The sequence below is a fragment of the Ursus arctos genome, unplaced genomic scaffold, assembly GCF_023065955.2.
Source record: "Ursus arctos isolate Adak ecotype North America unplaced genomic scaffold, UrsArc2.0 scaffold_16, whole genome shotgun sequence".
In the NCBI taxonomy this organism is placed as follows: Eukaryota; Metazoa; Chordata; class Mammalia; order Carnivora; family Ursidae; genus Ursus; species Ursus arctos.
Window position 1 is genome coordinate 52,484,556 of NW_026622830.1, and position 20,160 is coordinate 52,504,715.

Consider the following 20,160-nt stretch of genomic DNA (forward strand, 5'->3'; position numbering starts at 1 on the left):
GGGCAAGGATGCGGACAGAAGTCAGTGAAGGAAAGGCACACCGGGCGAAGTCCAGGGAAGACCAAGCATGAGCTTCTAGTTGTCCTCTCGCAGTGCAGGTGTGCTGACTTCTCCCAGCACCGATGCTGCCAACCAGGGAAGCTCACCTGAGCCTTGGTGTCCAGGATATGTATTGGGGGTTGTCCCATAGGCACTGCCTACATGGCTGAGTTTAGTCTCCAGTCCCTCTGGAGATCAAACTGGTGTCGTGTGTGGCGCAAGGCTCCACCAGAAATCAAATTGTTAGCATGGACTGTCTGGTGTGGCCGAAGGCCCCCAGCTAAACAAAGACCGCCTTATCAGGCAGGGGATTCCAAAGGCTCAGAGGTGACTTCCCAGGAGCTGGGCAATGGCCAAATCTTCCCTGGGGCAAGCTTAATCCTTTCCTGCATACAGCCTAGAAAGTAAATTGTTATTCCTGTCATTACTAGGGAGTTCAAGAAATTACTGCTTTTGGGGCGCCTGGGTAGCGCAGTCCTTAAGCGTCTGCCTCCGGCTCAGGGTGTGATCCCGGCGTTCCGGGATCGAGTCCCACATCGGGCTCCTCCGCTGGGAGCCTGCTTCTTCCTCTCCCACTCGCCTGCTGTGTTCTCTCTGTCACATAAATAAATAAAATCTTCCAAAAAAAAAGAAAAGAAATTACTGCTTGTAGGTAGAAGATACTTTGCAACCACATGTAGTGTAATTTGCCACAAAACTAAAATACCAGAATTTCTGCACCCAAGTGAAGATGTCTCCAGAAGTGTGTCATACTTGACACCTGTCGTAATGTTTTCATCAAGAATTTGAGTAAAGAACAGGAGTTAATGCTGGGAGACCGTTCATTTTTAGAATCAGGATTTGAAAATACTTCGACAGGTTGTAATGAAGTGCTAAAATCAACAAGGTAAAATTTATAAGGAATAAAGGTAAAATGACAGACTTAAGTTAAAAAGAAAAAAACAGCTGAGAAGTTAAAGATATGTGGTATGTGCCTTAGCTGTACCTGTGGTCAGAAGATCTGGGGAAGATGACTGAAACGGATCGGCAGGCTTCTTTGTGAAGGGGCAGATGGTAGATATTTTAGGTTTTGCAGACTAAGAGGCAAAATGAAGGATATTATGTAAGTACTTACATAACAGGAAAGAACACTAATATCTATAAAATTTTTATTGACAGAATTTCAAATAATAGTTGAGTATGTATATATATTTTAATACAGGTCTAATAAGAATGGAATTTTTTTTCGGGGGAGGGTTGGATAACATGTTTTGTAATTGGAGCTCACAGGTAGTGTTCCGTATCATCACAACCAATGACAAATGTTCAGTCTCGGGGCTGATCGTCACGGAAGGTTACAGATGTCATCTCTGACAGTGTCTGCATACTCGTAGGTGCTCTTGCACACTGATACCAGTTCGGGAGCATATCATTTCAGTTTAGTGTATTCATCGTTTGGCAGACATCGATAGAATTCCACTAGATTCTTTTTGATGTTTGCCTTTCCGCACGTCATTACAGCGCAGATTCCTGTCTCCGATGGATGGTCTGATGGAAGTGCCTCAGTTGCTCGGTGAAGTGGGTTTGAGATACGTGAATTTTCATTGTACTTGCATTGAGGTTTGAGAAATGCCGCTGGAACTGTAGTTTGAGCTCAAAACACATCTGCTACACGTTTGTGTGGGGACATAAATCCACTTCTCTCTTTAACTTTTAATTTTTTTCATTTTTAATTAGCCGCTATGCCCAGCGTGGGGGGCGTGAACTCCACCCTGAGGTCAGGAGTTGCACGCTCCTCCGAGTGAGTCAGCAGGCGCTGCTCTAACTTGTGGCGGCGGGGGAGCCGTGTGGCCGCGTCGGACGTTGCTTGTGAGTAAGATGCTTGCAGCCACTGAAATGCCTTCACTGCCCGAAGTCCCTCATATGAGCGCTGCTGTGCCTTGTCAATTTAGGCTGAGCTCATGAAGAAATGTTAACATGTAGGAGCAAAAGCTAATTTCCGAAGCAATTGAGTGTTTGGTAATAGTGATGAGTAAAGGGGGGGGTCTTTTTCAAGTAGATTTCAGTCTTGGCTCTGCGGTTGAAAAGTCACAACAGAGCCTTGCACAAACCATTGAACTGCAGTGTGGTAGGACAAGTCAGGCTATTTCATGAGGTTGCCGTTGGTACTACTGGCTCAGTAACACATGATGGGTTCGAATACTTTCCAGAAAGCTCCTGCTCATGAATGATAGACTGAATAACCATAGTTTAAATGCTTTAAGCAACTTATATTTTCATCATTGTAAATTTTCCAGCTAACCCTTTTTCTGCTCTGCAGATATTTTTACTGTCATCAGTTATAATGTGTCTTAGCAGATTCTACTCCAGGTTGTATTAAATCAGGGTTTTCTTAATATCTTTAAAAGTGTTCTCACCAGCAGTTCCACACTGACTGCCCTCAGAGGCCCCTTCTTCAGTCCCATTGACCCCTTGAACAAACAGCCTAGCAGTGTGGGGAACACCTGTTGGCTCAGTCCTTCGCCTCGTTCCTTCACTGACTCTCTGTTGTCATCCATGTAAGATGAGGGACCATTTAGGGTTTGGAGCAGAGAAGCGATGCCGTCTGATCTAGGCTTGGAATCGGTCTGCCGTGGTGAGCGTGTATGCTAGGGTGGCAGGGCTGGGAGCGGGGAGGCCTGTTCCGGAGTGCTGTAGTCATTTCGGTGAGGGATGGTGGCTCCGGTCACGATGGTGTTGGTGAGCATGATGGCGAGGGGACAGCGTCTGGGCCTCTTTTGTGGGAAGAACCAACATTACTTGCTGACAAGACTGGATGGGGAATGTGGGAGGAAGACAGGCGGCAGGGATGACGTCCGTTGTTTCTCGCCTCAGCAGCTGGAAGGCGGACGTTGTCGTGAACGGAGAAGGCTGTGTGTAGGAAGGTTTGTGGAGGGGGCGGGCCAGTCAGCACCTGGGCTTGGAGGTGTCGGACGTTTCACTGAGTTCTCTTCGGTGATGCTCCACTTCCCCAAGGAGCCTACAAGCAGGCCCGGCAGAGAGTACACCTGCCAGGGTTTGGTCAGGAAAACCCGGGCCATTCTCGACAATTAGTCGTACGGGGAATTAGAATCCATCCCTACCTCTGGGAGGGCTGGCAGAGTTGAAGAGAATGATGTTTCTCTTCATTTTGCCCACGTTGCCTCTTATTAGCGTTCACTGCCCGCCGCCCTGAGCTGTAGCAGGAAGGGGTTTTGGGAGAAGTAGCTCTGCCGTCTCGGTGATGCGCAGGAGCAGGCCGCGGTGGGGCTGCGGTGCAGAGTGAACAGCGGTCAGTCCAGCGCAAGGCCAGGCAGTCGGGCTGAGCCGGAGGGACAAGTTTTAGCTTTGTTAGCATAGAAGCAGCATTTGAATGAGCTTGCCTGGGAGGTAAGCATAGCTGAGAGGAGAAAGGACAGAGCCCTGGGCGACTCTGGAAGGAGGGAGCCATCGGTGGGGTAAGAAGAAAATCACGAGAACATGAGTGGGAGATCAGCTCTTGTCAGTTGTCGAAAGGACGAGCCCTGGGCTCTAATGATTGGATTGAGCAGTGCAGAGGTCGTTGGTAGTCTTAGAGGGAGAAGTTCGTGGAGTGGTGGGGGCCAGAGCCAGTGGGTTTAAGAGAGAAAAGGAAAAGAAGAATTTGCGATATCGAGTATGTTGTGTGTATGCTTGTTTGTGGAATTATTTGTACAGTAGTTGTTTTAAAGTCCCTCTGGGCTGATTGTCATATTTGTTCCCTTCTTGATATTGGCTTGTGTTGATTTTCTCCTCCCACGGGAATTGACGCTTTTCTGGTTCTTCCTATGCTGAATAAGTTTGGGGTGTGCCCTCCCCATTTAGGATATCATGCAAGGAGACTTTCCATTGTATTGAAATCTGCTGATTTTGGTCGTGGTTTAAATCCAGTCTTGCTTCCTAATCCCCCTGCTCCAGTTTACTTTTCAGAGTGGTCAGAGAGCTTCTGCAGTTACTCTTTCCAGCCTTCCTAGTTGCTCTTTCTAGGAGAGGCAGGAGGGAATGTGCTTCGTCTTCCTTACCTAGATCTGGGACCCTTCGCTTTGCAAACTGCTTCCATTTGTCCAGGTAGTGATCTCCAGTTCCACCGAGGCCAGTGATGCCCGCACGACTGTGTCTCTTGATCACTTACCACTCCCAGGCCTTGCAGGAGATTTCCTGCTAAGTACTGCACGCATTTGGTTCATGGGTCCTTCCTTTGGTGCCTCTCTCAGGTAGACAGAATGACCCTTAGGTATACCTTAGTAGCCCATTCGTTCATTTGTGTACAATTGAAGCGTTGTCTTGTCTTGAATATGTTAACTGTGCCTATTAATTAATTTGAGTAGAATAGTGTTTCTTTCGTATTTTTAATGAGCCTTTGCGCAGTGGAATTTTCTATGGATATTATTTACAGTGTAGAACAGAATGGTGGTTAAGAGGATGGGTGTTGGATAGGTCTTGCTTTGAACCTCAGATTCGATTCTTATTCCCTGCATGTTGACCAGGTTCCTTAAGCTCTAAATCTGTTTTCTTATCTGTTAAGTGGAGATTATCATAACTCTTTGACAAATGTGACAGAACATAGTTCTTAGTACATGGCTAGTTAGAGAAGAATCAGCCTGAGGTTCAGCAAATACAGTTCCCAGTGATGTAGTTATTTCTGTTGTGGGGATTTAAAAGCTAATCTTATTCCCTGATGAGTTTGACCAGCGTATCTAAGAAGTGCAAGCAGTTGGTATTCACCGTGTACTCTGCATGTAGAACGGGCGATTTATTGTTGTTGTTGTTGTTCCTAATACCGGTTTTTCAGCAATTAGTAATATTGCCTCTTCATTTCCCTAATGTATTCACATCATCAGTAGCTTACTACCGGTTGGACCGCAGACCCTGTACCATGCGCTGGCACACAGATGAATGGGATGCAGTGACCTATGACCTATGAGCTGCTCCACTGTCTAGTATTAGAATGTGTTTGACTAGAAAATTATTTTGAAGCGTAAAGAAGCTTTTGTTTGCCCAGATAACTTTAATAATCATGTTTGCATTCTTTATACATTTTTGGTTTTTCAGAAAGTTTCTTCTGACCTGTGTTCTTCAGAGTACAGGTTACTACGGCTTGCCTGAGTGCAGAAACCTTTGGTGCACTGAGCTTAGAGGAAGGGACACCTGTGTGAAGTGGTTATATATTTTGGACATTAGAGACCTTCACAGATAATTTAAATGGTTAGAATGTTGTGCATTGAGAAACAGTGGTTTTGGGCTTTATTTGGCAGTTAGCATCAAGCGGACCATTTCCTGCCAGGGGCTCAGCCTGCGTGGTTAATTCAAGCCAGAGATCTTCTAATATGGCAGTGTGTCATGTTGACTGTTACTCAGCTTCAGAAAGAATCTTTCTGTCATGTTTGCTTTGGAAAGCCCAAATCATGTCCATTGTTTTAGCAGTAATAATATCTGGGTAACTTGGGAAGCCAGAATAGCATCATGATTCTAAGGTAAGCTGGTGTTTGAATGCCTGATCTCTCTCTCCCTTGTCTGCTGTGTGACCTTGGAAAATGTCTTAAGTTTTTTTGGACTTTGTTTTCTCACATGCAAAATGGAACAAGAGTAGTAATCAGTTAGGGCTGTGAGGATTCCAGAGCTGGTGCTTGTAAAGCACTTGGGAGAGATTGCTATGACACCACACCCTCCGCAGATGGCAGGTTGTCACTGTTGTCCGGGTGAGTGAGAGGTGGGTGTCAGGGACTGTCCAGGTTGGACTGTGCACTGAAACGAGACCATTAGAAGCAAAGTGATCGTGTGGAGTATGTTACCTGTTCAGGAAGCATAGATTCAGAGTGTGTTGTGACTGGTGGGAAATTCTCATTTGCATGTTAGGGGGAAGAGAGTTCAGAGTAGCCTGAGGACCCCGTGTACGTATAAATGTCCCCACTTACGCCAGAAACGTAGAGATTGTCCATCTTACAAATACCTTCAAGGAGCTGGCAATTTATTTCATTGTATAATGAGCCAAGTTTAATTTTTCTTTGGAGCAAAAGAATTTAAGCATTTTAATTATAGGATTGGGGAAATACCTAGTTTTCTGCCCTAGTTGAACTAGTTCAAATTGTTATGCTTGTATTTTAGTAGTTCCATGCTGGACGTGGCCCTAAGCTGCCCGCAGTTCCAATGGCAGACATCCAGCAGGTCCAGTGTTGATAAATGCGGTGTTGCTATCTGCTTGAATTCTCCTTAAAATAGAAACTAAAGTGAGGAGCAATTATAAGGCCCTCAAAGCCAGTGTATACGCTCATTTATTCATCATTAGTTCATTCACGCATCAAGTGCATGTGTTCTGATCGTGTGTTTTAGGTGTTCGGTCCAGTGCGCGCTGTTGGTTATAGAGTGGCGAACAGAAACCAGACGTGGGGAGTAACTGGGCTGTCTTGTGTTTGCGGTTAGTAAGGAGAATAAAGCCAGTTCCAGCGGACTCGCAAGATTTCCCTGAATGACATTTTCAGGTTTATACTCCTAACAGACAAGAGGCAATAAACAAACAAACAAACAACGACAGTAGAAAAAGAGGGCTTTTAAAGAGCAAATGGTACTCACCTGCTGCAGGCACTGGGGCTTTTTGACCTTCACTTTGGTTTTATTTAATAGTGCTTTAAATATTTGTCTGGGATGGCGGTGCTGAGGCTGCGGAACTTAGGCTGTCGTTGTCCCCAGAATCTTGCTGCTTGGGTGGAGGAAGACACTGACAGGCCAGATTTAACATCCGCTCTAGTTTGTTGCACGGGAAGCTCCACCACCGGAGAGTCCTGCGTCTCTCTCGTCTATTGCCTTGTGTCCTGGGGCCGTGCATGGCATTTGTCAGCGACTCCACAGATACTGGTGTCATGTGAAGGCGTGCTGAGGGGGACAGGAGAGAGGTGTCTCACCTGGGGGAAGGGCACGGCTCCCACCGCACATGCGTCCAGGTCATCCCGGGGAAGAAGGTCCAGGTGGAGGAGGTGTCGAGGAGGGCACAGGTTGTTCTGTACACCGAAAATGGCTTAATGTTGCTGCTTTGTAGGATTCACGGGAGATAGCATGACAGTCAGACTGGGCTTGATCATTCAGGGACCGACAGGTCATATCAAGGAGTTGGGATTTCCTCTTCTTCAAAAGGAGTAATTCTAAAGTACTAGAAACCAGGTGTCCTGATACCCAAGCCGGCACTCTTTTCATATTACACAATGCGTACAATGTCAACCAAGTGTCATCAGGTCTTGGGTTCCATATCCATTAGTGATAGCCGGACTATTAAAGTTCTGTAAGCCCCTGGTGAACTTTTCATCTTTTGGGGAGAGTGAGGATATAGGAGAAATATTTGTTTTCTCAGGTGTGAAAAAAAGTTGAAACTCTTTAAATTTAAAGGCAAGCAAGGTCCATATGTCTTTGAATTCTAGTTCTCCGGAAGGATAGCAGGTATATGTAGTAGATACTCAGTACCCTAATAAATGCAAAAAAATACAAAAACCCTTTACTTTTGTGTATACTCTTGTAGCAGGCGTTGTACTGGACTCTGCAGGGTGATAACTGGATGAGAAATGATCCTCTCCAAAAGGTCTTTGCAGCCGAGGGAGGGAGACAGAGAAGTCAGTCAGTGATGATGGTACAGTGGGTAAGTCCTGTGATAGAGGTGCGCCCAGGGCATTATGACGGGTACTTATCTTTCTTCAGTCCCCCACTTTTTTTTCTTTTTTAAAGATTTTATTTATTTATTCGACAGAGATAGAGACAGCCAGCGAGAGAGGGAACACAAGCAGGGGGAGTGGGAGAGGAAGAAGCAGGCTCCCAGCGGAGGAGCCTGATGTGGGGCTCGATCCCATAACGCCGGGATCACGCCCTGAGCTGAAGGCAGACACTTAACCACTGTGCCACCCAGGTGCCCCATCAGTCCCCCACATTCTTAACCCTTTTTATACCTATTGTAATTTACCCCCTACCCCAGACCTATTTTCCCCATACCATCCAGTAGCCTCTTAGTAATTTTTCTTCATGGTCATACAGACTCATCTCTTCTTCACATTTGATTTCTGGGAGACAGTTTCCTGGAGATCTCTGTTCTGTTCTTTTCCGAGCTGCTTGCTCCTTCGGTCTTTTATTGTGTTGTCCCTGGATGTTCCTTTGTTCTCATCGTTTGGCTTTTGTCCAGAGTTGGATTTTATGTTTGTGGCAACTCTTGTCTTTGTCTTTCTTCACTGACTTCTTCCTTTTGGTGGCGTTAATTACTTTAAAAAGATAGTACAGTGTTTTTGGACAAGTTGAAGACAGCCTTCAGCATTCCCTCCTCTTGAGCAACACTGCTCCGGCTTGGACTTGTTTCCCTCTCTCCTGGTGCACAGCCACCATTCTGGAATCTCCCTTCATCGTCGTCCTGGGGATTCCCTTATCCCTTCTAATGGAAGCTCACTCCTTGCTCATTTTTTGTTGATGCTCGTGTTTTGGTGGAAGACTTTCTCCAGGGGCTTTCTGACATAGGATGCTTAGGAGGCAAACCTTTTGGGACCATGCATGATTGAAACTTGATTGATGGTTTCGCTGGGTACAGAGTTCTGTATTGGAATTCATTTTTGTTCATAAATTCAAAGATTGCTCCATTGCCTTCTTGTTTTCATGTTACTGTTTTAGAATTCAGAAGCTATTCTCATTTTCCTTCGTATGTAACTTTTCCCCCCTCCCATCTTTAGAAGCTTGTAGGAGTTTTACAATTTGTCCAAGTCTTTTGAAATATCGTGATGGTGTACCTTGTGTGGTCGGTTTTCATCCACTGTGCTGCATATTCAGCGGGTCCCTTCATTCTGGTACCTGGGAGTTTTCAGTTCTGGGAATACTCTTTGGCATTACTGTGCTGAGGTTTTCTCCCTTGCTTTTCCTTATTTTGTTTTTCTGGAAGTCTTATTATCCAGAACTTGGCTGTCCTGGGCAAAGGTTGTAATTATCTTAATACCTTTTTCTTCTTCTTCTTCTTCCTTCCTTTGCTCCTCCTTTTCTGCCTTTTTTTTGGGGGGGGTCTTTTTATTCTCTATTCAGGGAGATGACTTCAGTTTGACTTAACCTTTTCTTTAGTTTATTATTTCTGATTTCAGAAAGGTTCTTTAGATTTCCAAGGGCTCTTTTTCTATTTTTCTAGAAGAACATCCTGTTTTTCTTTCTTGATTGCAGTGTTGTCTTACCTCTATATTATTGATAGTTTGTATAGTCTCTGTTTCTTTTAGGTTGTTTCCTTCCTTCTCCTGTCTGACGTGGTGGGGCCCTTTGACTTTTACATCAGGGTATTCTGGGTGGGCCATGTGTTGGGGGTCCCCAGGGTTAGTATCTTTAGATCTGTCTTTTGGAGCTGATCAGATTCCCCAGAAATATTCTCCAGTCTCTTTCCGGCACAATTCTGACTTCAGAATCTGGAAGCCAGCGGTGTGCGTGTGTGGTCTGTTGTAGGAGAGCTGGAGAATTCACTGTTCACTGTATATACGGTCATTAAGTCCAGCTCTGTTCAGTGCAGCTGGGCAGGGTGACTTCAGTCCATAGACGCCTCTACTTTTCCGGGGAATGCCCCCTCCCATCTTCTTTCAGAGTGAGGGGGCATCACGTTGTGCCTGGCTTGAGGTTGAGGTTCTGGTTTCAGCTTCCATGGCCTTCCCCGGCTCCTCTGTATTTGGGGCTATGCCTTTTTTACCCCCGTTCTGTCTACACTGCTGCTGCCACTTCTGGTCTTCTAGGACACTGCTGTGCAAGTGGAAGTGGTTCCCGTGTGTTCCACTGCTGAATTAGGACCTGGCTTTCTTGGGCCTGCTGCCTCCTTTACTCTACTTCAGTCTGTTATAGTTTCTGTCTCCTCCAGGTTTCTTCTTTTTACTTTTTTGTTTGGGTCTCAATCTTCCATGTTAGAAGATTTCCTCAGTACTTCAAAAATCTTGGCTTTTTTCTCCTTTCAGTTCTCCCTGTGCTGTTTCAAACATTTTTTAAAAAGATTTTATTTATTTACTTATTTGAGGGAGTGAGTGTTTGCACAGGAGAGAGAGCAGAGAGCACAAACGGGGAGGGGCAGAGGGAGAGGGAGTAGCAGACTCCCTGTTGAGCAGGGAGCCTGACCTGGGGCTCCATCCCTGGACCCTGGGATCATGACCTGAGCTGAAGGCAGATGCTTAACAGACTGAGCCACCCAGGCGCCCCTGTTTAGAACATTTTTAAAAAATATCTCTTTAGTATAGTTTTGATGGAAGGCAGTGGAACAGATGTCTATACTCTGTCATTGTATCATGCACTTATTAGCCAACCACACCCTGTTAATTTATGATTTTTGATATGTTTGAATAGTTTCCAGTTGCTTGACATGTATTTCTTTTCTTTTTTTTTTTTTTTTAAGATTTTATTTATTTATTTGACAGAGAGAGATACCAGTGAGAGAGGAGACACAGGCAGGGGGAGTGGGAGAGGAAGAAGCAGGCTCCCAGCGTAGGAGCCTGATGTGGGGCTCGATCCCAGGACTCTGGGATCACGCCCTGAGCCGAAGGCACACGCTTAACGACTGAGCCACCCAGGCACTCCTTCCTGTGTGTTTCTTAAGTAGAAATAGGTTTGAAGACAGGGACATGGTGCCCTCTTCTCACCCCTCATCCCAGGCGTTGCCCAGTAGGCTTGTGTGGGAGGTGATGGAACTGGCTGAGGGGTGAGTTCAGTAGAGCTTCAAGAAGTGAAAGGAAGGGGGTTTTAATGCGCATGTTGTCTCTCCTTGTCAGGTTCTCTGAGGACTATGGAAAGAGGAAAGAGAAACCGGGAGCATTTCCTTTAAACCCACGTTTGATTTCTTCACAGAGGTATCGTGGCCTTCAGAACTGTGAGTATAATTCTCTTGCTACATTTGTGTTTTGGTTTTTCCTTTTGTTTTGATTTTTCTTTCATCTGTCTTAAGGTTTCTTTGACATATACTAGAAACAAATAAAAGCTAGTTGATTTTGCAGAGTAGGTGAGGGAAGAAGTATCAGTTGTTTAGTGCCTTTTATGTGTGGAGAGAGGCAGGCAGGATGACAGTCCTGTCCCTGATAGTTGTGACAGTAGCAGCATGTGCCCTAGAAGAGTGGCCCAACAGGGTCAGCACTGGGCCATCCAGCTCCTAGGTGAGTCTCTGGCAGTAATCCCCTGAATGAGGCTACACTTTGCCCGTTTCACATTTGCATAACTGAAACAGAGGTTAAAGGTTACTAAGTTAGTAAAAAGCAAAGCTGGGATTCAGACTCAGTCTGGCTTTGGAGCCTGTGCTTTTTACTCGTGTTTTATTCTTATGGGCTCTGGATTCAGATGTTGGCTTGGCTGCTTACTTACTAACTCTTCTCTAACTACCGAAACCTAGCTTTCTCTCCATGCGAACTCTTCATTGACTACTTTTTTTTTTTTTTTAAGATCTTATTTATTTATTTGACAGAGATAGAGACAGCCAGGGAGAGAGGGAACACAAGCAGGGGGACTGGGAGAGGAAGAAGCAGGCTCATAGCGGAGGAGCCTGACGTGGGGCTCGATCCCATAACGCCGGGATCACGCCCTGAGCCGAAGGCAGACGCTTAACCGCTGTGCCACCCAGGCGCCCCTCTTCACTGACTACTTAAACCTAGCTCTTTCCTCTGACAAAGGGTGCTGGTGATGGGACCGCTCTCCCAGGGTTGTGGTGAAGATGCCATAAGAAATGTGAAATGTGCTCAGCATTCACAAATGTTAGCAATTGCTATTCGGTGGCAGTTCCCCCACTTTAATGAGAGGAAAACTAAGCTCCAGAGATTGGGTTATTTGTGATTTGTTAATTTGTAACCTTGGCACTTGTGCTGCACTCCACAGTTGGGAGGTTATAGAATTGAGATTCTATTCCAGTTTGTCTTATTTCCAAAGACTGCTCTTTCTGGTAGGCCTAGTGGTAAATCGAGGACAGATCGTTGATAGAAGATTCATCAATCTGTCTTGTGGTATTAGCATTGGTAAGATTTTAGCAATACATTGCTTTGGTGTAAAAGCCCCATAAACTTAGACTTCATGGATTCAGAATTCAGAATCATTATAATTACATTGAATTTGACTTTGGCAAGTGTGTTTGTCTTAGATGTCCAAGGGGCAGGACCCTGGATTGTTTTTCCATTTCCTTCTGGGGGTCAGTTCACTTTCCTCCTTTGTTCTCCTTTCTCCCCCAAACCCACTTTTGTTTCTGCCAGGATTAGGTATTAGGGAAGGGAAGGGAAATTGTGTCACGAAGTTTCAGTTTCCAAGTAAGGCCTGGAAGTCTTGCTCCTTTTTTCTGATTCCTTCTACCCTTTCTTGGCTATGAGAGGCACCTGTTCTGTGTGCTGTGCCAGGTGTGACTCTGCTGTCTTTTGGAGAAGGCCATGCCCAGCTGTTTACATCCCTTGTCTCCTCCCCACCCTCCCTGCACATTTCAATGTTTCTTCCTGTAACAGTGGGCTATATTTATTGGGTACAAGTCTGTTTCTGCATCTTTAAGAGCAAAGATTTTGTTATTTCGTTTCTGCATGTTTTCTGCTTGACCCATGGGTAGTTTTCACTAAATGCTGGATGAAGTAGTGTTTAATGCTTGCCACAAAATCAGTTCTCTTTTCTTAGTGGATCCAAACAAGAGGGAGAATATCAAGTATAACTTTTCATCAGCATTAGCTATTAAAAATCGTTCGTCATGGTAGAGCCCAAGACAGTTTCATATTTAGCAGAAGTTACACAAAATTTTTCTTCTTAATGGGATGTGCAGTGGAACGAAGGCCTGACAGGGAACTGAGAGCCCGTTCTTGGCTCACTGGAACTTTGAACACCGAGATATAATCTGCTGCTTCTAGTTTGGCCCTCCCCTCCCCTCCCCCCCGTTTGAAAATATGTAAACCCAGGAAAAATACCTTATAACCAGTGTTTCTATAATTGTTTCCCCCAATTCTGGACAACTGGTGAGGCCACACGAGTAAGCCTGGCTTTGTACAGCATCGACTTAATGGTGTTCCTCTGAGATCCGGGGCCCTTGATGTACCTGAGTGCCCTGGTCCACTTGAGCCCCTGCAGGATGGATCAGGTTCTTGGTTCTTGATTTGTTTTGGGGTGTTGCATTCTTAAGGCAGAACTTGGGATGGAGGTGTTTTACAATCAGAATTCTAGGAAAGCAAAGCAAAGTTTTGGAGGAGTTGAATTGCTGAAATATGTATGGAGATTATTTTCAGGGTTAATGGGGTGTGGGGAGGCAGTAGACAGAAAAGAAGGTTGCCCGGAGACCCATCTGAAACCCCCCATTTGGTGAATAAAGATAGGTTATTTAGCGTCAGGGCAGCTGAGAACAATCGACATAGATTGAACTGTGAGGTTCTGGGGCTGTTTGTCCAAACAAAGAGTCGCTAGGGTAAGGCGGTGCTGGCTGTCGGCTCCGGAGGCCAGCTGTCCCTCCCTCAGTGTTGAGCCCTGAGATTCGGCTGAGGTTTGAAAGGCTAGTGTGTTGGGAATAGACACTGGTGGTGGGGGTTGGAGGGTGGGGGAGAGTAGAGGACAACCAGGAGATTGTCGGCACGCTGTTCAGGGAACCAGGTGAGCAGCAGCGGAGGCTGGGATTGGAGCAGGAAAACTGGAGGTGGTGAGAAGCAGTTGGGCCTTGGATGTATTTCAAAGGTAGAACCAGTAGGATTTGCTGACAGATTGGATAAGGCATGTGAGGACAAAGGGGAGGAGTTGAGTTGACTAGAAGGCTCTTGGCCTGGGCAACTAGATGGGGGGAAGGCTGTGGGTGGAACTTGGTTTAGAGGGGCAGATGGGGAGCTCACTGTAGGCGTTTTAAGTTTGTGATTCTGTTAGGGATCCAAGTAGAGATGTCATGTAGGCAGTTGTAAATAGGCATTTGGTGGTTGGAAGAGAAGTCTGAGCTGGAAGTGGCCATGAAAACGCAGTGACGGTCTGTGGTCACCGAGGGAGTGAGCACAGAGAAGACAAGCAAGCCTGAGCCTCGGATCACTCTGCCATCGAGTGCTCAAGGACGAGCATGAGCAGTGTTTGGCACAGAGCAGGTGTGAAGAAGACCACAAGCACTGGCACCATGGGAAGAAGGGAAGAAGTGTCCAGGAGGAGGATGTGATCAACTCTCTGAAGTGTCAGGAAAGGTCATGATGAGGACTGAGGTTTGGCCTTTGGGTTTGGCGACTTGGAGGACACTCTGGCAAGTGCTCGGCGCAGTGTGGGGGCGTGGTCAGAATGAAAGCCCGCCTGGACGGTGGTGTGAAGGGGGAGAGGGTAGTGAGACAGATTGCATCTGGGTGACTTAGGTCCAGGGTGTACGGTCATCCTCACACTTACTCACCATCTGGGTGCTGAGCAACGCAGCCGGGTCCCTGAGGTCCGTGGTGGTGTTTTCATGTCCCGGGCGGGGAAAGGTCAGGTTCAGAGCTTACAGTAGCTTTCTCAAGAGTACGGAGCCGGCAGGCTGACGCCAGGTCTCAGGCCATGCACGCTGTCCTCAGCTGCCCTGCGTCCTGAGGGTGGAGAGACACTGTTGAAGGGGGAAAGGGGTAGCGTGGTTGAAAAGTTGTAGGAAAACGCTTATGTCCTGCTGGAAGTGCTTCTGTTAGAGATTCTGTTTCTTTTTCTTACTTAGAAATTTCACTTCTATCAGAGGGTGGTACGTGCATGTGTTCAAAAGTAAAACAGTGTTGAATGGTTCATGCAGAACCCAGCGGGCTCCTGTCCTGCCTCCACCATCCGCCTCCCAGAGCTGCCTGGAACCCTGCTTATCTGTTTCTTGTAGCATTTCTGTCCACGGTTCCCAGCAATATCTATGTAGAGGCAGGGCCATCGATGCGTCACTTTTAGACAAAGTTACATTTTGAACTCCCATCTTCCCCCACATAGTTGTAGCACAATTTTTGTTTAGAGCCATAATTTGTTGAATTGTTTTGACTTTGTTAATGTTGCTCACTATTGAGCTGGTGAATGTAGCATGATTATATTCCCTTTTAGTTCAACTTTTTGTTTTCCTGTTTTCTTGAGCTTAACAGTTGCCACTTTTTTTTTTTTTTCTGTTTGCTTGATATTCTTAAGAGTTCTCACTCTCCCTGACAGTAGGGCCTCTTAATAAAATTTGCCATCTGCTCATGTGTATTCCTTCTGTCTTCACCCCCAGGGACATCTGTTTTCTTGCATGCTGGACAGGTTACTCTCCCATGGTAGCAGGGTTGAGGTGCGTAGGGCAGATCCTGCAGGAGCAGGCGAGACCGGGTAGAGAATCCTGATGGGGAAGACAGTGATGGGGAGCTCAGAGGGAGGGGGACGGTGTCCTCCTGAGGGAGCAGGTCCGGGCATGGTGAGTGGGGCTCGCGGTAGTTGGGGAAAGGCATTCTGGGTGGAGATAGTGAGAAAAAGCAGAGCGGGACGAGATCGGTTACTTTTTGTTAACCTACAAAGCCTGTATTGTGGCGTCTCGCTAGGTGGTACATGTTAACTTAGTTACTGACTCTTCCTTTAAGACCTTTAAATAGATTTCCATGGAAAATGTGACATTCAGATCGTTAAACATCTGTCATAAATTTTTTATTTTTTGAAAGATTTTATTTTTTAAGTAATCTGTACACCCAGTGTGGGGCTCAAACTTACAACCCCGAGGTCAAGAGTCGTACACTCTACTGACTGAGCCAGCCAGGGTCCCCCGTCATAAATTTTAATATTTTCTTAAAACCTGAGCAAAGAATATATCATGACACTTAAATCCAAGAGATCATCTTAAACTGTTGATTCCATGTATTTGTTCATGGAAACATCTTTATGGACTATCCCGTCACTGAGGCGGCCCAGCCAGTCATCGTGCAGGAGTGCCTTTGTAGATTGGTGGTTGAGTCTCTTCCTATAGCAGCACACACCGCATTCTAGCTCTCTCAACAGATGGGCCTCGGTTGGGCTCCCAGGGCCTGATCGCTTCCCTGGGAATTAATCTCCGTGGGCCTCTGCCACTCCTCTGGGATTGTGGCCATCCGGTCTGACAGCTTAAGTTGCTAATTGACTTGTGGGGAAGACAGATTAAAAATACATCTATATGTGAGCGTGTGAATTTATTTTATAATTGTATTTATGTAAATAATCTGGACATCTATACGTTTACAGTAAAAGGTGTTAAATGCTTTCCAGAAGAGTGATGAGGTTTTATGAGTGCCCAGCATGAGGCAACAGCTCGTGGTGCCTGGCACTCAGTAGCCCCTCAGTGAGAATGAATGCTGAGCTCCAGTCTGTCCCCCGCTTGCCCTGATGCCAGCGATGTTGTGAGACACTGCCTCCTCTGCACGGGCCTCGCCCTCAGCTCGGCTCTGATGGGCTCCAGCCTCAGCACTGCCGGCTGGTGCCTCTTCATGCCACCCCCCCCCCCCCCCGTTATGCTTTTGTTTCTCCTGCTTTTCTGCTTGGAACATTCATTCTTTTTAAAGGGGAAACTTTGAGGGTTCTGCCCTAGGGCATGGCTGTGTGTGTGTGTGTGTGTGTGTGTGTGTGTGTCTGCCTGTCTCCCTCTCTCTCATTTGGACCACAGGGCTGGGCTTTGGCATCTTTGTGCATCAGCTCTGCACACACAGGCTTAGCTGGTAACTCATTCAACTTTCTTTATTTGCTTGTCTCACTTCCTTGGTTGTCAGTTCTCGTGGGCCAGGTTCTAACGTTACTGCTTTTTGAATCCATGTGGTCTGACATGTTATCAGCACTCAGTGATTGTTGAGTGAAAAAAATCCCGAATTGTTGAAATCTGGGGCATTTTTCTAAAGGAGGTGCTGTTTCATGCCGGTAGAGACGGTGGGGAGAGACTTCCATACTGTAGGAATTCTGGGGGCAAAGGCACTGGGAAATGAACTTGTGTGTGGAGTGTTTAGGCAAACATGGGCTTTCCTGCTGATTATAGTTGGAGGCTGCGTTAAGGTTCGTGGAGAGAGGTGAGTAGGGAAGGCTTGCTCCTCCGCCCACTGTCTCTAAGGGGTGAGGGCGGGGCTCTTGTAAGCCTTTACCCTGCCCCTAAAGATCTGTGCTCCCCAGGTGTGGTTCCAGCCTTTTTGTCTTATCCCTGTCCACCCACTTGACACTGTTCTCTCTTTTCCTGGGAGGCTCACCCACCATTTGGCTTTGCACACCTTGTCTACCTCTGTCCCCCGCTGCCTGGTCACCAGTGCCTTTCCCCTGTACCTGGGGACACCCTGGAAACCACCAAGCCATTCTAGCTTAGATTCCTAGTGTGTGCTCCTTTCCTTGTCAATCCGAATTGTTGGTAAGCGTCAGTGAAATGTGCTTGTGCCCCCAGCGTGTGGTAGGTGTACAGAAGAGGGGAGTTCGTGTTAAGTAGGCCTTTCTGGTGCTGCAAAGAGGCGGGCTGGGCTAGGGGACTGAACACATGGTGCAGGGTGGAGCACCGCAGTAGGGCAGTGCTTGGACAGAGACGGGAGCACAGCCTGGCCAGCGTGTTCTCCGTGAAGGGCTCACCTTTGCTTCTGAGGTCTTAACCGAGAGAGTACAGTGAGCCCCCTTTCAGCCCTAGTTTGGATATTATTAACATCAACTTCCTCATGCACAGAAATAATATGGTGGGTATTATAATTTGTCTCTCAGATTGTTTCACTTTCCTCATTGTGTTTGGAGAAGAAGCCGCTGGTTTCCCCGTGTTCTTTTCATGTGCAGTTTTAGAGCTTTTCGTTTCACGTAGGACCTTTCGTTTCACGTAGCGCGCGCCAGGAAATGTGTGCACCAGCTGATGCTTTATCGCAGGCTTCCGTCCGTCTGTCATGGCCCCCGCCCCCAGTCTCCTGGTTGAGCAGTAATTATATGAACCCGTAGAGTGTGTCGTCCCCCCGATCACCCTCCTCCCGGCACCACTGTCCCCATCTGTCCCGGCGCCCGCTCCTGCTCGCCCTTCTCACCAGCCGGCACACTCTGGGGTCTACTTGTTTGCACTGTTTGCTGTCCTGCAGTGAAATGCACCGCCCCCCACCAGGCAAGGAACTGCTCATTCCAGATTAATGCTGCACCCCCAGGGCCTCACACTGCTAGACTCCTGTAGTGAGCCGATGAGTAGATTGATGGATTTAGTCACCTTGTCTGCTTGCAGAGACAGAGGTTCAGATCACTAGAGGCAGATGAGAAGGGTCATGGAGGTTTTTGTGAAAATTAAAAAACTTTGTAGTGCCTGAATGGTTAGTGACACTGAGTTTTTAAAGCAATTTTCACAAATCTTTCCTTTCAAATTCATCTGTAATTGTTCAAACTATTAGGAATTTATTGTAAATTTAACAGTTTTCTGTATTTCATAACTTTATCTGTTTTCAGTTAAAGAGAAAAATCCATTTTGAAACAATTATCACTGAGTGGTTTTGTTTTGCCTTTGAGTAATATTTGTATTAATGGTAGTGTGATTGACTGTAGCTCCCAGAGCGGAGGTTTATATGCCCGTCTACATTATCTTCTTTACCTTCTTCAGATGATACACGTCGGCATTTCTATACCTTTCTTCCTGAAAAGTTGTAGAAAATGAGTCCTATTCTAAATGTTTTATAGGAGTTTGATGTTGAAAACCAAGCAGTGGTGGTAAGTTTTTCCTTTGAGCGTGAAGACCAGCGTGCCGTTGGCTTCTTTCCTGTGCTCTGACGCTCCGGAGTGTGTGTCCGTGTCGCCCTCTGCGCACAGTCTGCGGCGGAGTCTTTGGTCAGGGGGCGGTGCCTTGCCAGTGACAGCAGCTTCCGGAGCTGACAGACTTCGGGTTCCCTTCTGTTTCACCTGGGGCCCTGTCACATCTGTGCATCGATTTGGGCGAACTGGCCTGTGAACAATAGTGTGACTTCTGGTCAACCTGTCCAGGTAGCGAGGTCTGTGAGCTCCCTCAGTTGTGTGCGGTACGTCTCAGTTTGGGGGGCTTCGTGCTGTTCCAACGCCGTTGTAAGGGGCAGCGCTTGGCTTAAGTGTGGCAGTGGTTCACCTTGTTCGTTTATCTCGTGGCCTTAATATAAATTCACTTATTGGTTCTGGTGGTTTACTGGAGCAAGTAGAAAATCCAAAGAAATCTATGCTCGTGTAATCTGAAAATAACCTTTTCTCTCCAATCTTTATGTCTTTTATTTCTCTGTCTTGCTCTCTCGCCTTGACCAGCACCTTCATTACAGTGTTCTTGTCATGTGCTGGCCTCAGGGAGCAAGTTCTCAGTGTCGAGTAGGGTTTAGTCCTCGTTTTGTCTTTGTTTTGGTAGAGGTCCTCCGCTGAATGTAAAAATTTTCCTTTTAACTCCTGGTTTTCTGAGAGGTGTTGTGTTTTTGTTTTTGTTTTTAAATCGTGAGAGGGTGTTGCATTTTGTCAAGTGCTTTTTCGGTGTGTATTGAATTGCTTGTAGAAATTTTCTGTTTTATAAAATAATGGGTGAATTACGTTTCGATTGTTGAATCAGCCTTGCATTTCTGAGGTAAATCCCACTTGATCATGTTGTATTATCCTTTTATATATTGTTAGATCGATAGGCAATATTTTGTTTAGGAAATCTGTATCTATTTGCGTGGGGGTATCAATCTGTCATTTTTTTTCTTGTGACCTTTTTGTGGTGCTCTCATTTCAAGTACCGCCATTCTCATAGAACAAGCTGGGAGGTGTCCCCTTACGTTTCCGTTTGCATGACCAGTGTATGTAAAGTTAGGGACACTAATCTCTCGTGGCAGTACTGGGAGTCTTAGTCCCATTTGGTGGCGAGGTACTAGTCACAAAGGGCTGTAAAGCAGCAACAGGAATGTGTTATGTCTTGTGTAGTTGTATTCCAGGGATAGGGATGCACACACGCATGTATGTGTGTGCTCATGTAGAAAGCCGTGGAGCTCTGCGCTCGGGATTTGTGCATCTCACACGTTAGGCTCCAGTCCGGACTAGCAGAATTGGACCGTGTGTGCAGCCCCCACGCAGCGATGCAGCTCTGGAGGTCTGGCATTGTGCTCAGTTTGGAAAGGGAAGATCAGACGCATCAACACGGTATCTTAAGCCAGGTTCCTAAAGCCCAGGGAAAAGAGTATATATAAAATCTGAGATACGAGATTTTAAATGCTTAAAAATACCCTAATATTACACGTGTAATAAAGTGGTACAGCG

The 20,160-nt window shown here is 46.4% G+C and overlaps 1 protein-coding gene across 1 annotated transcript in view; it reads left to right on the forward strand.

Annotated features, from left to right (window-relative positions):
• Nucleotides 1-20,160, forward strand: part of LOC125281947 (focal adhesion kinase 1-like) — an 80,329-nt gene that overhangs the window by 13,261 nt on the left and 46,908 nt on the right. Inside the window, exons 2-4 of the mRNA XM_057312871.1 lie at nt 1,756-1,887; nt 7,562-7,678; nt 10,797-10,894. The gene's annotated coding sequence lies outside the window, so the exon portion shown is untranslated. The remainder of the gene's footprint in view (nt 1-1,755; nt 1,888-7,561; nt 7,679-10,796; nt 10,895-20,160) is intronic.